Here is a 17,612-nt window from a genome sequence, read left to right on the forward strand (position 1 = left end):
CCAGAGTTTAGTCTCCTCCAATCTCCATGTATTTGATTCCTTTCACCCTCTTAATTCTTGCCCTCAGAGTTTCTAGTGTGGCTCGGTGGTTGAGCATAGACCCATGAACCAAGAGGTCCCCGGTTTGATTCTGGTCAGGTTGCGGGTTCGATCCCCAGTTGGGGGTGTCCAGGGGGTGGAGGTGAGGTGGCCAAAGAGTGTTTCTCTCTCATAGATGTTTCCATCTCTCTCTCGGTCTCCCTTCCCCTCTTTCTAAAATCAATAAGAACATATTTTAAAAAAGAAAGCAAGCTGGTTCTAAAGCTGCATTTAACTTCCCAGTCTTATTTCCCTTCCCTCCTTTGATCTCCTGCACTGGAGATCTGACAGTCTCCTTTCCCTTGTCCCTGGAATATAATCAGTCACAGAATCCTGCCTATTCTGTCTCCAAAAATGGAACTCACCATCCCTCCTCTTTTCCCACCTGCAGTGTAGATCTAATCCCCTCTCCTCGGCCCCCTCCAGGAGAAGCATACTTGTTGCTGTGACGCTCTGCTCAGGGGCCACACGGGAAGCTGTTGGGGGTTAGAGTAAGCTTCACCTTCCCAGTGATTAACAGAGAGCCCGGTGCCTATGAGGGAATGCAAACCTGAGGGTGTCATTGACGGGATCTCCCTTACCCACATCTCACTGTGCTCCTCAGGCCCCTCTATCTCTGTGGTGCCGGCCTCATTTTATTCATTTCTTAACGCGACAGCTCCTATTAACTCTTCAAGATTGAGCCCATGTTAACTCCTCCAGGAAGCCTTCCCTGATGTCCTCAGCCAGTATGGCTTTTTCACGTCTCCCTCTGTGCTTCCACATCATCCCATGCTTGTGCACACCAGAAAAAAACAGGTCAATGACTCTACACATCTGATTTCTTGTTTGTCTCTGGCAGGGAGAGCAAGTAGAGTTAATTTCCTAATTCTGTTCTTCCTGATGTTGCTGCCTGAAGCAGTGTTGAGCTGGGCTCAGCGGGTCCTTTTTGGCATCACATTCAGCCTGCTGGCAGGTGTGGCTTCTGGAACATCCAGTCTGGTCAGTGCACAGAGGCTAAAGCTTGCAGACCTTGAGGCCTGTGTGGGGGACGGTGCTTGAAGCTGTCTGGTAGCTTTTGTTCTGTGCCCCATTCTAGGTGGTTGAGTCACAGCTTACTCCTTGCCAGGCAGATTCTATACCCGAATAGTTCTGGGTGTAGACCAGGTTTAGAAATACCGAATTGGAATCTTTACTCCCTCACTCTAGCTGTAGGATTTGAGGCAAGTGACTTGGCTTCTTGAAGCTCCGGTTTCCTTAACAGGAAAAGGAGATTTGTACTGGAAGTCAGCCTTTGTAGAGCCCCTTGGATGTGCCAGGTACAGTGTAAGTGTTCTGTGTTATCTCATCTAATCATCAGAGCCACACTGAGGTAGGTGCCATCGCACCCCCAGGTAACAGGTGAAACCGAGGCTCAGAGTCCTTGAGTGAGGTCCAAGGTCACCTGCCAGAAAGGCTCCGAGTCTAAGTGGAAACCCAGACAACCTGACTTCATATCCAATACTCTTGGCCATGACACTCATTAACCACTTTCTGATAAAGACTTCTGTAAGGATTATGCAAGTTAATTTTTTTCAAGAGCAAGTAGAGTTAGTTTCCTAATTCTGTTCTTCCTGATGTTGCTGCCTGAAGCAGTGTTGAGCTGGGTTCAACACTCTAAGTGTGGGTTCAAATGCGCTCTAAGTGACATCTTTAAAACATACTTTAAGGAAACTTTCCTGAGTATGCAAAATGGAAGGACGTATATTCCAAGGAAAAATAAAAAGGGCTTTCACCATTTTGGACCAAAAATATTTCCATTGTAAGGATAATTTATTTTTCTACTATACCCATCAAGGAAGACACAAAAAGCCTCCTCATAGAGAATGTGCAAACTGGCTGCCCCAACGTGGAGGCAGCTTTGCGAGCTTCGGAAGCCAGGAGATTGGGACTTCAGAATTTTGGAGACCTCCTTGTGAAAGGCACGGGGAGACATTCTTAGAGATCCAAGGACTCAAAAGAGATTTACAGTAGAGATGCAGGACAAGTCAACGTGAGGAATGGGGGGAGGGAGGGAAGGCCAGCAACTCCTGCCTTTGGAAACCTGGGCTCAGGCTCAGGAGTGGAGCTGAGGCTGTGTTAAGGTTCCACACCCTTCAGCAGGGCCCTCGCTGTGTCTCTCAGAGGCTCCTCTGCTTCCGCTACTCCACTGAGACATGTATCGCCTTATAATTATTACCGCTTCCTCAATGTGGGTTATTTAATTCAGGAAATTGGGGACGAGTAGACCCAACTTGGTGAGTGCACTTGCCCAGGTCCCACAGGTGGCGTTGTGAGTTCCTACTGGGTTCTCTCAGACAAGACTTCTGCCTGGCACCAGAGTTCATCCCACCAGAGCGGCACTGGTACTGAACAGGTCCTGCACTTAGGTCGCTATTTCCCCTGCCTGTGTTACTTTGCTGTGGTCTGGGGCCAGGGCCACACTGGGGAGGCCACCGTGGGCCCCTGCCCATCCCCAGTGCTTCCTCTGGGTACCACCAGAGTGCGGCTGTGAGTCCTGACTTGAGGGTCCCTGCAAGGTGGCACGACAGGGCACGGGCAAAGCCTTCCCAGGCCACGCCCAGCCCCAGAACCTCCCTGCCTGGTGCTTTTCTTTAGGGAAGTCCCTCAGATCTTTGGTCAGATAACCAAGAGCGAGCCAGTCTTCCTCTTTCAAGATAGCCCTCTCCATTGGCCAAAAGGCCAAGACACAGGGACAGGCTGTGGCAGAAAGGGCCCTAACATGTTACACTCCTGGTTCTGGTCTCGATTTTTTTTTAGCAAAGGAACTCTTTCCCATGGTGAGGGGAGAAGTCAGACTTTCCTGTTCCTCTTGGGCCAGCATGAAGCAATTTTCAACCCTGATGTTGACACAGGTCAAGACTCAGACCTCTCTGGCCCTGGCTGCTCTTCTTCTGAGCTCTGGCCTTTCCTACAGGAACATCACCAAATGCCCAGGGGTCCCACAGTAGCAAGAGCTGTGCATGGCCTTAGTGGGCAGGGGGGAGAGCAGAGAATGGAGGGGAGAATCCAGACCCTGGGGCACACAGCTTGACCTGGTCCCCAGCTTCACCTTACATGGGCCAGGAGGCCTTGGACAAGTTACTTAACATTTATGCGTCTCAGTCTCCCCACCAGGAAAGTAGGGAAATTGTGCTATATGTAAAAAGAGGTTGTTGACAGGAAAAAGAGAAAGTCTATGTGGAGACCTTAGTGTGAGGCCTGGCATACAGCAAACCCTCAGTAGACGTTAGTTACTCTCAAGGTTATTGAAGGTTGTGCCTGAATCTCTAGTTTGAACAACTACCTGAGCACACAATATATGTGAGTAAGGATTGTGCACCTAGAGAAGGAGGGCTCGGATTCAACAAGAGCCAGCCCCCCCACTTACCGGAAAGCAGTGTCAAGTTGGAGAAGTGAATTCTCTTCTTTGGACTTGATTTCTCATCAGCTTGTATGGTTCTTGGTGGGTGGTGGGGAGATGAAATGAAATAATGCCTGTGTGCACCAGGCACCTGGCAGTGTGCAGCACTGTTCCCGTTACTCTAAGGAATCAGGTTGAATCCGCTCAATGGATGGCCTGAACCTTTGCGGGTCTGTAATGATGGGTCAGTCCTCTGGCCTCGGTGGAGACAATCTAATGGAAAAATGGTCAGAGCGGCTTTCTGGTTTGACCATTTGCTTTTTGGTACTCCCAGTGGCCGGCACAGCACCTGGCTTGCTTTAGGCCTTCAGTACATATTTGTCAGATTAAAGAAAGCTTTATTAATGCCAACAGAGTTGTGTATGGAAATGGCAGGCTCCATGGGCAGGGCCCCTGGGTTAGAAAGGCTGGTTTAATACTCTGCTGTTGCCATCTTGAAACTCTTGATGCTTATGAACAAGGGCTTTTCATTCCCATTTTGCACTGGGCCCCACAAATTCATAGCAGGTCTCGTGTACAGGCAAATATACTTAGGAGCAATCTAAGCTCCTTATGTTGACTTGCCAGATGCTCCCTCATCTGCTCCTACCGCCTTGAGCTCTGGGCCAGGCTTCACCTGCTTCCGGAGCTCCAGCCACCAGGCTGTTCCTGTAACAGCCAAGCACCCCCTCATCCATCTCCAGCTCACTCTGTGGTTGGCTCCGGTTATCATTTCTGTCTCAGCTCCTAAGTCACCCCAACAGAGAAGTCCATCCCAACTCCCCACCCAGCCATTCTCTGTCTTGCTAGCGTGACTTATACTCTCCAACGCCCCCGATGCACCCTCTGAAATAAGCTTGCCTACTTCTTTGCTCACTTGGTCATTTTCTGTTGCCTCCAGGAGACTAAACTTGACGCAGGCAACAGTCTTCTTGTCCTGTTCCCAAGCACTGCACAGCCTGTGGTTCTCTGTCGATGCTCAGTAAAGACCTAGAGGCTGAAGGATGAATGGAATTGGCAGTGAGGGATTTTCACCTCTGAATCTCCTGGGACTCTCTCAGATGGGAAGGTGAGGGGTGAGTTGGCACCAGACACCTTTGGTGAGGTGAGAGTGGCTGCATGGGTCCATAGCCCCTGCGGTTGAGCAAGGTGGCCACCCTTCCACATTCCCCTGTCATCAGAGGCTGGTACCTGGCTCAGGTCCCTGCAATAGGAGTCCACTCTGTAGAACAGCTGGTGTGAACCAAGAGAAGGGAAGTCAGACGTTGATAGCAACGAAAACACTGGAGGAGAGGCCATTTAATCCAGTGCCCCATTTTACAGATAAGAATGTTGGGGCCCAGAAAGAGGAAGAAATTGATTCTGTAACAATAACAATAATAGCAAAAGCCAAAACCAAAACAAAGCGAACCAAACCAACCACAGAAACAAACGAAAAACAAGAAAACACGGTGAGAGGCAGGGTAGCATACAAGTGTGATATTAAATGAGTGAATATTGATAAAGTGCTAAAGACAGTTCCTGGCACAAAGGAAATGCTACATGTTTTACAAATTAAAGATTAATCTGTTGAGCTGTCCCAGGAAATTTGCATTCCCCCTACTTGTATCATTTCATTTAATTCCCCCGGCAACCTATAATGATTTCTTCCCATTTTGCAGATCAGGAGATGAAGGCCCAAGCTAGAGAGTAACAGAGCCGGGTCGTTACCCTTGGCCTGCTGAGGAGAGGGCCAGGCTCTTAGCACTACCCTGGATTGCAGTTACAGGCAGAGCTGGCCTGGCACCTCTGGGCTCTTTCCCAGTACCAGGCAGGGGACTGGCCTGAGTGGGAAATGCCTCTGATTCACATTCGCTCTGCTGGGAAGCCGCCTTACTCATTGGCTCATTCACGCTGCAAACATTCTCTGCCACCTTCCCCGTGCAGGGTGCTGGGCTGGGCGCTGCAGACAGACAGGTGAAACCAGACGTTTTCTGTGGGTTAGGGCAGCAGTCTCCCAGGCTGGAGGTGCTGGCAGGTGGGACCCACACGGGAGAGCCAATGGAAAAGGGCTTACTGAGTTTGCTGTTCCTCCTGGGGTCCTTGCCCACCCCTATGTGGAGGGTGCAGCACGCACAGGGGACATGAAAGGCTGGGATCTCAGGTGTAGCCGAGCAGACCGTCGATTCAGCTCTCCCCCGCCAAGCCTCACAGGAGGGCTGTGATGGACTCTGCTCACTGCTGAGGTGTCCGAGAGCCCTAGCCACCTGTGGGCCAACTGGGCTGTGGGGAGGGGGTACGGCCCCAGCAGAGGCTACCCCTGGATTACCCCAAGAGCCTTCACAGTGATTCCAGACTCATCTCTCCTCCTACAGCCTGGTTTCTTCTGTCTGGAACCTCTAGGCCTGTTCTGTTCCCCACACCCTGTGGGGTGCACCCCAACAAGCCCTGTGGGATTCAGTGTGGGTGTTCCCTCTGCAGCCCCGAGCAGAGGTGCCCAACCCGATGACATCCATTGACCTCATTTACCCATTCATTCATGCATTCATGCATTGGTACACTCATTCAACAAATATTTCTTGAATTCCTACTGTGGTCCAGGCATTATAGTATGCTGGGCTCAGAGGACACAACTGAAAATAAATTAGTCACAATCCCACCCTGGGGAAGCCCACATTCTAGAGGGCCAGCCTAAATAGAGTAAAGCAACAAGGACAATAGTCACACAGCTTACAGGGTGAATGGGTGTATCTAGTGGTTTTAGGTCTAATTCGTATCAGCTCATGAAAGCCATCTGTTAAATTTTCAGGAGTTTTGTGAGCTGATTGTTAAACACGGCCATTGTGAAAAATTGAATTATATAAATTTACAATTAAGTAAATTATATTGAAATAAAAATAAAAAACCAAATGCATCATTTCTTAATTATTTTACTATTACCTATGCTCTCGGGGCTATTTGCTTCTGTGGTGCCCATGGAAACACTATGACAACGAGTTATTGCTTCTCTTTCCATTTCCACAGTCAGTGACCTCACGATGTTGGTCTGACATTGACCCTGGTGGGAACATTTATGCCACAAAAACTGGCCAACACAACAAGTCTTTTGTTTCTCTTTGGCAGGCGGCTCGTAAGTGTCTAGCAGCATGACACTGGGATACGAGTGAGAAAACCAGGGGAGCTGGGCTTCAAGCTCGTGGTCGGGGAGGTCTGTCGCGGGGACGCTTGTACTGAGGCCTGAACGGCCAGGAGTCGGCCGCATGCCCGTGGACGTGGAGCTTCTGTTGGAGGAAGGGCGAGGGCGAAGGCTTGAGGCGTGGCTGTTTCTGGGAATGGAGAGGAGACCACTGTGGCTGAGAGTGAGGAGGGGAGAGGGGTTGGGTGCGGCCATGGAGGGAGTTTGCAGTTAGGTGAAGTGCAGGGGAAGGTGTAGAGGGCGAGGCAGGCACCTGTGTCCACTCAGATCCCTGATTCCCACTTCCAGGGCTTTTCCCAGAACCCTAGGGGAGCAGGTGGCAGGAAATAACTCTCTTGGGGACTGCCTTCGGCCAAAGGGGATGGAAGCCAGTGAATAAAGGTCCAGCCTCCTGTTTTTCAGAGGGAAATTCTGGGAGGACTTCTGCACGCTTTTCCGAGGTCCCTGTGCACTCAGGCCCCAATGGCTTACTGCAGTGACCCCAGGAATGTCCCCTTTGGTCCCTTTTCTCTTCTCCCATCTCCTCTTCCTGCTTCCTGGGATCACCTCCCAAATCAACTGCTTGCACCAAAGTCCTTGTCTTGGGATCCTTTTTCAGGGACCATAAGCTAAGATGAAGAGTTGTATGGGGGTAATATGAACGCAGGGAGCACAGAACAGGCGGATTAGGAAAGGGCTGGGAGGGTCAGTTCTGCCCCTGGGCTTTCTCTAGCCACGCTGGGGCCCTGGATTTATCTTCCAGGGTCCTCCATCCCAGGTCAGAAAATCAGTCCCAGTTAGGGACAGGCTAGTCCCTGTTCTAAGGCCTGAGTGTGTCAGCCAGGAGGTAACTCACACCCAGTATCATGATGTGGGACACTCCAGAGGCTTCGCTGTGTTTGTCCAGACAGCCAGTGCTCACCGTCCTTGGTGACCCCACCTGCTGGCCACTCCTGTCCTCATCTTGTCCTCCCAGCTGGTCTCCCAAAGTCTGCTGTCTGGATGTGATGGTTTGGTGAGCCTGCTGAGTCCCATAGCATCATGGCCGGTCCCCAGCACTGACCACATACCTGAATTAGGCTGGGCCACACAGACCCTGAAGGACCCTGCCATAGGGAGCTAGCCCCACCCTATTGGCCCAGCTAGGGTCAGATAGGACACCCAGCATTGCCTCTTCCTCAGTTTCCCCAGTTTAGCCTGGGATATCAGCAGCATCCTGCTCAGTTAGCAGGCTGAGCTTCAAGACATGCTTCCACAGCAGCAGGAGGCTCCAGGACCCTCTTTACTGAGGGGGTGTGGGTATTGGAGGTGACTCTGTGCACAGAGTCGCATCCATATACCCCTCTGAGTCCTTCCCTGGTTGGCCCCTCAAAAGGCACTTCTTTCTCTTAATGCTGCTCCACTCTGCATCCCCCCCCAAGTGCAAGCCCTCCTTCAGGACACAAGTCGGCCAAGGCCGGGGACCCCACTCCTTCCAGGACATTCTTCCTTGGCCCCATGCCCAGGAAAGCAGCCCATTGTCCCTCCCTCCCTCTCCCCTGGGGGCCTGGCTCCCTTTCCTACCCTCAGCCCCTCCTGCTGCTCCCTTGCAAAGCTCTCCAGAGTGTTCTGACTCATCCTCTGACTCAGGTGGAGTCTATTTCTGTTCCCACGTCCCACTCCCTCCTGGGCTGGAGATCACAGCTGTCACATCTGGCTTAGTGTTGGCACCAGGACAACTGGGCTCCTGTGTGTGTGTGCGCGCATGCACGTGTGTGCCTGTATGTGTGAGGGGGTTGGGCACACCTTCCCCAGGGAGTGGGGGGGATGGTTCTCTTATTCCTTCCCTACCTTATATCCCCCCAACCCCTCAAGAGCAGACAAGTATCCTCCAAGACCCCAGGAGGGGTGAGTGGTGGAAATGGCCACAGGCCTCATCCGATCTTTCTAAGAGACATGTCTTTCTCTCCCCTCGCCTCTCTCTCCTCCTCCCTCCCACTCTCTCTAAAAATCAATGGAAAAAATATCCTCAGGTGAGGATTATCAAAAAAATTAATTTCACCCATTTCTATTTCCTTTTTAAAATGTGCCTACAAGAAAATTTTCAGTTCCATATGCAATTTAATATGTAATGGCTCATGTTTGTAGCTCACATGATGTTTCTATTGGAGTCCAACAGCGTTTAGCTCATTGGCTGTTTAACTAAATAAAGTTTTATTGAAACACAACCAGGCTCATTCATTTACATTAGTGTCTATGAGAGATTTTGCTTTATAATAGCAGCATCGAGAATTTGTACAGAGACCCTTTGACCTGCTAAGCGTAAAATATGCATTCTCCAGCCCTTTACAGAAAATGTTCGCTGACTTACACTAGACAATCAATTTCATGAGAGTGGGACTGGACACATGCTGGGCACAGAGTACCTGCTTAATAAATAGTAGTGAAATGAATGAATGACTCACCTGATTTTGGTAAGTTTGCTGGAGTTCCAGGCAGAGAGAATAGCACGTAAGGCACGGGGCCAAGAAATAGCGCAGGGCGTGCTGGTATTGGGGTGTTTGGGGTGGTCCTTTATATAAAACTTGCCAGCTCTTCCTCTAGATGCTTGTATCAGCCTCCTTGGGCCTCTGCCTTGTGATTTTCTTTCCCAGGCAACCTCCATTCTGCCTACACCAACCCAACAAGTCCCAAATCTTCCATCAGCTCCCAAATCTTCAATAGTCTGGTCATGGTCTGTAGGATGAAGTCAACACTTCTTCGCACGGCCTCGTAGGTCTTCCCACTCCACCCTGCCCAGCCCTTGAGCCTGGTACTCTGCCATCTCCTGTCCCCTCGGCGCTCTGGGGCTGTTCCTGACGTGCCCCACCCACCCCAGGCTTCATACTCCTCTGCCTGGAAACTCCTTGATCTCTGCAAGTCCACATCCACCCTTTGAGGCTCAGCTCCAATATTTCTTCCTTGAGACGCAATGTGGCATTTTGCCCATTGTAGAGTTTTTTTGAAATAATTGTTACTGTAAGATGAATGATAGGAGGTAGTCGGTTCCCACAGCACTCTATACCCTTTTTTTTTGGTCACTGCAGCACTAATAATTTATAGCAAAAATTTTCACTTTCTATCTAGTATGTACTATCTACACCTTGCTAAGCACTGTCTATGTGTATCTTTTGCAATTCTTACAACTTCGTGACATAGTTGCTGCTTTGCCCCATTTTACAGATGAGGAAACTGAGACTCAGAGATGTGATATAGGAATAGTGAGTGGTGATCCTGAAATTCAAATTCAGATTGATTGCACTCCAGAGCCCAAAGTCTTACTCTGAGCTCTGTGCTTTGCCCTGAGGCTACTTCCTACTCAGCCATGCCCAGGGTCCCAGGGTTTCTCACCCAGGTCTTAGAATCAGTTCCAACTGGGAGCAGTCTATTTCCTCTCTGAGGTCTGAATGTATTAGTCAAGAAGTAAGTCAGACCCAGCACTGTGGTGTAGGGATCTCCAGAGGTCTCTACTCATTGAGTCCCCATCTTTGAGGGTCCGGACTACAGAGTTAAGTGTTAAATTAACTCTGCTCATTTTTGGTATCAGCATAAAGGTCACTTCCTCAGAGAAGTCTTCCATGACTGCCCAGCCTGGGGTAGATCCTGGATAAATGTTCTCAGAGCACTCAGGTCTTCTCCTTTCATAACTCTCATCACATTAGAAAAAAATTTTTTTTTTGGTAATGAGTCCTTTATCATTTGTTTTTTCGGCTTGTATTTCATCTTTCATAGTGCCTGGCACATAGTAGGTGCACAGTGAATATATGAATGAATGAAACTTTACTTGTTCTCCTCACCTGGATATCAGCTTTGATAGTCTCCAAATCCACAGGGAAGCAGAAAAGCATGCGAGTTTCTGTCCCCTCTCTCCCCAAGTGCCTCGGTGTTGAAGAGGCTGGCACGTGTTGAAAGGAGACTGGGAGAGATTGATGATTCCGAGGCCAGGGATATCTGATTGTGAGCAGAACTCCAGACAAAAAGCTCTTCCTCACTTCAGCCAAGGAAACCCATCCCACCATGTGCCTCGGGGGCACGGCCTGGGGCTGATGACCCAGCTGAAGGAGAGGGAGCGGGCAGGTCACCTGTCCTGTGGGCAGGCCTGCGGCCTGGGCAGTGAGCCAGGCTGACTCCCTCCCCTGACCCCGCCCCTAGGGAGTGCAGGGAAGTGGGCTGATCAATCATACACAGCAGCTCAGAGGAGGGTGAGCCCCAAGCACAACCAAAGGGCTTCTCTCTTCTCTTTCCTCCGCTGCCTCCGTGGGTGTGGCTGGAGAACTTTCTTTTCACTTGGTTCCCAGGAGGTAATGGTCCATGAGGCTGCAGCAGCTGCAGGTCCACCGTGAACATCCTCAGACATCTCCGGCTTGGTGGGTGGGTGGGAAGGTCAGCCTGCCCCCGGGCCCTGAGAATCGGGCCTGGCATGTGCACCTGGGGCCAGGGTGACCAGTTCCTTCTGGTTTGTCTGGGACTGTCCTGTTTTTAAAACTGAAAGTCCTGCTTCCAGGGCAGAGTAAGCTGGACCTGGGTATACAACAGAAATATAATACAGGCCATACGTGCAATTTTAAATGTTCTAGTAGCTATATTAAAAAAGGAAACATGAAGTCAATTTTATTAATACCTTCTATTATACATAATTATCCAAAAATATTATTTCAACATGTAATCAATATAAAAATTATTAATGAGATGTTTTACTCTTTCCATTAAGCACACCTCAGTTCGGACCAGCCACATTTCAAATGCTCGACGGTCACGTGGGGTTGGTACTGGACAGTGCAGACCTAACCAGTGTGGGGGTGGAGGGGAGCTTTACTCAGACAGGGCTTCTAGGGTCGTAGCAGGCCCACTGTGAGGGAATATTTGAGGTCCTTGAGGATGAAGTTATATCTGTGGGCTCTGGTCCTTGGTTGTGCTGGCGTGATACTGAAGCTTTCTGGGGATGCTGTTTGGGGGCTGTAGGTGCCATGGGGAAAGGGTGGTTTCATCATAGTTCACCTTTGTTGGGCAGCCAGGCCACACGGAGGGATGTCCATGGGTTTGACTGGGGAGGGGACCTTTCTTACTCTCAGAAAGATGTCTGAGCAAGTCTGATCCTAATGGAGAGAGCTTCAGACAGGCCCTCAGGAGTCTGCTACTGGGAGAGTACAACTTCCCTTCCCTTTTCACCCTGGTTGGGGACTGCCTTCTGGGTCTGGTTCCCATCCTAGGATCTGGTGAGCCCCAATGCTTCTTAAGAATTGTTTTGCAAACATCAATCTCTTCCTTAGAGTGGTGCTTCTTTGGTTTTTGAAAGTGTGGTTTCTTCCTTCAGAAAAGTGGACACCCCCAAAATACTCACACATTTTAAAAATACAATTATAGGGGTATAGAGTCTCCCTGAAGCACAGTTTGCACTCCAGATTAAACATTTCCACTTAAGGTTTAAAAAATTATAGTGTCCTGACCTGAGCTTCTCGAATGTCTACAGCAAAAGGATGGAAAGACAAGACCAAGTGTTGGCGAGGATGTGGTGCAACCGGAGCCTCGCGGGCAGGAGTGTAAATGATAAAGCCACTTGGAAAACAGTTTCACACTATGGAGTTAAATATGTGTCTACTGTGTGACCTAGTAATCTTGTTTCTTGGTATACATCTGAAAGAAAATGAAAATATGTATCCAATCAAAAGCCTTTTACAAAAATGTTCACAGCAGCTTTAATCACAATCACGTGAAACTGGAAGTAGTCCCAAATATTCATCAACAGGAGAATGGATAAGAAGCTCTGGTCTTTGCCTTTACTTCCCTTGCCTTTGGGGTCACGTTTCCTATGTTCACTGCAGCATTACTCACGGTGGCCAAGGCACGGAAACAACCAAAGTGCCCTGCGGTAGGGGACTGGATAAAGAAGCTGTGGTGCATGTACACGGTGGAATACTACTCGGCCACGAGAAAGGAGGAAATCCTGCCATTTGCAACAACATGGATGGGCCTTGAGGATATTATGCTAAGTGACACAAGCAGTCAGAAAAAGCTAAGAACCATATGATTTCACTCAGGCGTGGGATATAAAACTGAAACCCATGGACACAGACAGCAGTGTGGTGGTTGCCAGAGGGAAGGGGGTGGGGGAGTGGGGGTGAAGAGGGTCTTAATGTATGGTGGGCACACAGAGCAATATACAGATCTTGTAACATGGAAACCCACACCTGAAACCTATACGTTCATATTAACCATTGTCATCCCAATAAATTTAATAAAGTGTTAAAAAAAAAGCCCTGGTCTATTTATACAGTGGAACACAACTCAACGATAAAGGTAATAGAGTTATGATACACACAACATGAGTGAATTAAAAAAAAAATCATGTTGAGGAAAAGAAACCAGACACAAACCTTCATCTGTATGACTCCATTTATGTGCAGTCCAAGATCAGGGAAAACTAATTTATGGGTGAAAGAAATCAGAGCAGGGGTTGCTTCTGGGACAAGGTGGACTTGCCGGGAAAGATCACAGGGGAGCTTTCTGGGGTGATGGGAAGTTCTATGGGTTTCACTCAGTTAATATTGAAAGGCTAGTCCACTTAAAATCTCTGTCTTTCATTGTATGCAAATTACACCAAAAAATGGGTAAGGAGCCAGCTGAGGTACTACATTTTTCTCCAGGTTCTTGAAGACCCGGTGAACAGCCAGTCATTCTGACCATAGGCCCCCTTCGCTCTTTTTGTGCCGGACAGAAGGACAGAAGTTTTTCTTCTGATGGAGAAGAGAGAGCAGGAGATGGCCTGAGATGGAGCCAAGACAAATTAGAAAGAGTCTCACAGAAATAAAAGTAGTAATTATTACTCTACAGCACACACTCCACGAGTTTAACAAAATGTTGCCTTAATTATATCTATCTTAATGAACAGATAAAAAGTTTGTAATTAGTTCTGTAATTGGTTATGTGAAGAGAGATGGTTCTTCGAGGTCTAAAGCATGCTGCCCCCTTTCTGATTTAGGAGAAAGGAGATGCCTTTCCAAGTGCTGGAGGAGGTTGTCCTAAAGAGCTGTCACATTCTAGGGTCCTGTGCCCAGCTTGTCTTGGTGGGTTCTGCCAAGAGGTAAACTTCATCCTAGTTATCCTGGGATGGCACCCCTGCCACTGTCCTGGTTCATTTCCAGGTCATCCTTCAGCGGTCCTCTTAACTCTCACTTTCTCAGGGAGGCCGCCCCGATGGCCCAGGCTGGAGGAGTCCCTGCTGCACATGCCCCCAGAGCCCTGCTTCACGGCCTTACCCACCTATCACACTCATCAGTCCAAACATTTATCACCCGGGTTTCTCTGCACCAGAAGCTTCGTGAAGCCGGGGCCTCAGGGCTGTGCCATTTCCCACTGTGCCCCCAGTGCCCCAACAATGTTTGGCACATGCTGGTGTTCAGTGACTATCAGTGGATTGATTCAGGATGGGTTTGGGTTGGTCTTTGCTCTTTACTGACTGTTGGAATCATGTGCCATTGAGTAAGCTTGGCTCCTGCTGACCCTCTGAACGAGGGGTGTCCACGGCGTCCTGTCCTCAGCAGCCTCGCTCAGCGCCTGTAGACTCACGCCTGTGGCTTCTTTCGTGGAGTCAATCCATCCCATATTTGGGCTTCCTTTTTTCCTCTTGTCATCTATTTTTTCCAGTATTATTGTCCTTTCCAGAGCACCCTGCCTTCTCATGATGTCCCTGAAGTGGGACAGCTTCAGTTCTGTCATTTTGGCTACTCAGACCTTAACTGAGTGCAATTTTTGTCCCACTCTCCACCGCACACTCCCTTCTCCTCCTGCTTCGTGAATGTGTATTTGCATGTAGGTACACCTGTACATATGCGTGCACACACACACACACGCACACACAGAGGATGAGCAACGTCTTTTCACATCTCCTCTTTGCCGTTAGTCCAGAGTCCCTTGGCCCTTGTTACAGGCCCAGCTTCTACACTGGTCTGTTGAGGGAGAAAGGGCCTCCATGCTGCCGGTGAGAAATGCATGGCCTTCTGCGAGCATCCATCCTCTCTGATGCTGGGGGATTATCCGCACATGGATCCCCCACCTCCATCTCTGACCAGTATCCTGTGGGAGGCTCCTTTTTCCTGAAGCTCACAACCTGGTACCCCATGCCTGCCTCTGCTGCTCCCAGGAGGCTGGGTGCGCAGACAGGGGAGCCAAGGCCACGCCTCCTGCCCTCCTTCCCTCGCTCCCTTGCTCCCTCACTCCACCCTGTAGGAGTGTCTTGTGGGAGGTTCCCTCCTTCCAGGCTCTCCAGGAGACTACCTATAATTTCATGAGTGCTTCTCGGACTCCACACAGCTGTGGCATTGGGCTGGTTGCAGTCTCAAAGGGAGCCTGGCCCCTGGACCACAGGCCTCCGGAGCAGCAACCCCAGGTGGTCATTGCACAACCAGGCAGTAAAATCCATGCCTCAGAGTTTAAGACCTTTGGCCATGGAACCTCGGGCGTTTGGAAAGAGCTTTAGTGGGTGGTGCTGTTCTCTAGTGTCCCTGTTCCCAGGCTGCCTCAGCCCCACCCCTCCCCCTTCAGGCCTGCATCAGCCTTTGCCCTGAACCTTGCCCCTTCCCAGTGTCTCATCTGCTCCACCTGCTGCCCAGACCAATGAGAGGCCAGAGGAGGAGAGTGTGATGGGGGTGGGTGGGGGTGGAACTGCCTTCACACCTAACGGCTCAGTTGCAACCACCCCATAGTGCTCCAGGCAGCGGCTCCCTGACTTTTGGGGGTGTGTGTGTCTATGCCCACTGACCTTCCTGCCAGCTTCCTGCAGTGGGCACACCTGTGTTCTCCACACCTCACATCCAGACCATTTCCCTCACCAGCCCTGCTCCTCTGCTCTCCCACCAGGATGTGCAGAGAGTGTTGGTTAAGATCTTTGGAGTCCACAGACTTGGGTTTAATACCTGTGGTGTTTGACCTTGGACACCTGACTTCACCTCCTTGGACCTCTGTTTGCTCATCTGTAAAACAGGCTTCATAATCCCTTTCTCCCAGGGTTGTCATGAGAATGAAACAGGCACTGTGCCTGTTTACCACACATTTTCTGAGCACCTACTATGTGACAGACACTGAGCTGTGTGCCGGGTTTGTTAAGACACCGTCTGGTTGGAAGGGTTTTAATCTAGAAGTGGAGATAGAAAACTCTGACACGGGTACACAAGATAACCCAACAAATAAACGGAGCCAACAATTCCCCCTGCACGATGGGTGTGCTAAGAAGCAAAGAGATGGCGGGAGTGCTAGAAGGCAGCAAGGCGAGAGCATCCTTGGCGGGGAGAACGGGCCGAAGGGCTGTTTTAGGAGGTGGCACTAACCTGAACTCTGCAGGGTGAGAAGGGGCCCAGGACTGGGGACAGCAAGCCAGGTGGGGGGATCAGGCTCTGAAAGCAAGGAGCAGTCTAGTGGGTTTGTCATCCCAACAGGGGTCTTTGTGGCTTGGGTACGGGTGAGCAAGAGTTAGATTGGGAAGTGTAAGTGTAAGAAAAAACACTGTAGGCCAGTGGTTCTCAAAGTGTGGCCCTGGACCGCAGCATCAACATCACCTGGAAACCTGTTAGAAACGCACATTCTTGAGCCCCACCCCGGATCTGCCGAGTCAGAAACTCCAGGGGTGGGGTCCTGCAGGTGATTCTGATGTGCGCAGAATTTTGGGAATCTCAGCTAGAGTAGAGTGGGGATTCCCCCCCCCCCCGGAGTGGGAGAGTACCATTAGAGGATTTTAATGAGGGGAGTGGGGGTGAGAGTGGGGTGTGGTCCCATTCATTTATTTTGGAAGACCCCTGTCACTGGAAGGTAGAAGATGGACTGTGGGAGCCCGGGCGGCGGTCTAAATTGGGCTGATAGTACTGCTTAGCGGCTGGAGCCAGCATCTCTTCATCTCGCCTTTCTACGCCCACACCTGCCACTTTGAATGAATGTCAAGTGGCCACGTGGCTGTCTGACCAATGTTCCCTTCATGGACCTCTACTTGTGGGGGTTGTACACTGTAGGGCCAAGAGGCTGGGCCTTGGCTTTGCAAACAACTGTACTGTGTTTGAATGACTTCCCTGTGGCAAGGCTAGGAGATGGAAGCCAGTAGGCCACTGCTTGGGTTTAGGAGCCAATGTTATTGGAAGGGAGAAGGTGGGAGCTGTGGTCTCCAGGGCTCATGAGGCTCAGGGGGAGGTCCCAACTTCTCTCTGGTTGCTTCTGTGGACAGTGCCCAGTGGGCATGGCTGGTGGAGGGGACCTTATAATCCTGCCCCTTCCCACAGCCAGCCCAGCCCTGAGGCCCTAAGTTTGGGAGCTTGCTGTGGAGTGTCCACCCCCATCTAGTGCCTGAGCTTGTGGTCAAGAAGCTATGGCTCCCTATACCTACCACCAATGGGCAAATTTCAACAGATTATTTAGGTAAAAATTGCTAAACTACCAAGAAAGTCAGGCAAAATACCTGAAATACTTAAGCAATTAAAGCCAAACATCTGGCCTACTTAGAAAAATTTAGGCAAAATAGTTGAAATACTCAGAGAACCCAGATAGAGCTCTTTAGTAGCCCATGGAGGCAGAGGAATGAGCACATGGGTTGGCATCATTTCCTGAGTAGATGCTGGCTTTGCTTTCAGAACCATCACTTACTCTTCTTAAAGGGCAACAATAGCACCAACCTTGTAGCATTTTGGTAAGAACTGACGGCAATACTAAGACATGCAAAGTGACTGGCAGGGAGTAGGCACATGGCGAGTGCTTTTCCTTCTGCTCAGTTATTGCTGTGTTTCCTTGCTGACTCTTACAGTTTCCACTGCTGTGTAACAAAACACCCTGAACTTAGTGGTATAGAAAACAGCCACTTTTTTACACTTAGGTAGTCTGTGGGCTGGGAATTCAGAGAGGGCACAGGGAGGCTGGCTAGACTCTGAACTCTGATGTCTGAGATCTCAGCTGGGAAGGCTTGAAGGGCTGAAGGCAACTCTCGTG

This window comes from Miniopterus schreibersii (assembly GCF_964146895.1).
Source record: "Miniopterus schreibersii genome assembly, chromosome: 10".
Lineage (NCBI taxonomy): Eukaryota > Metazoa > Chordata > Mammalia > Chiroptera > Miniopteridae > Miniopterus > Miniopterus schreibersii.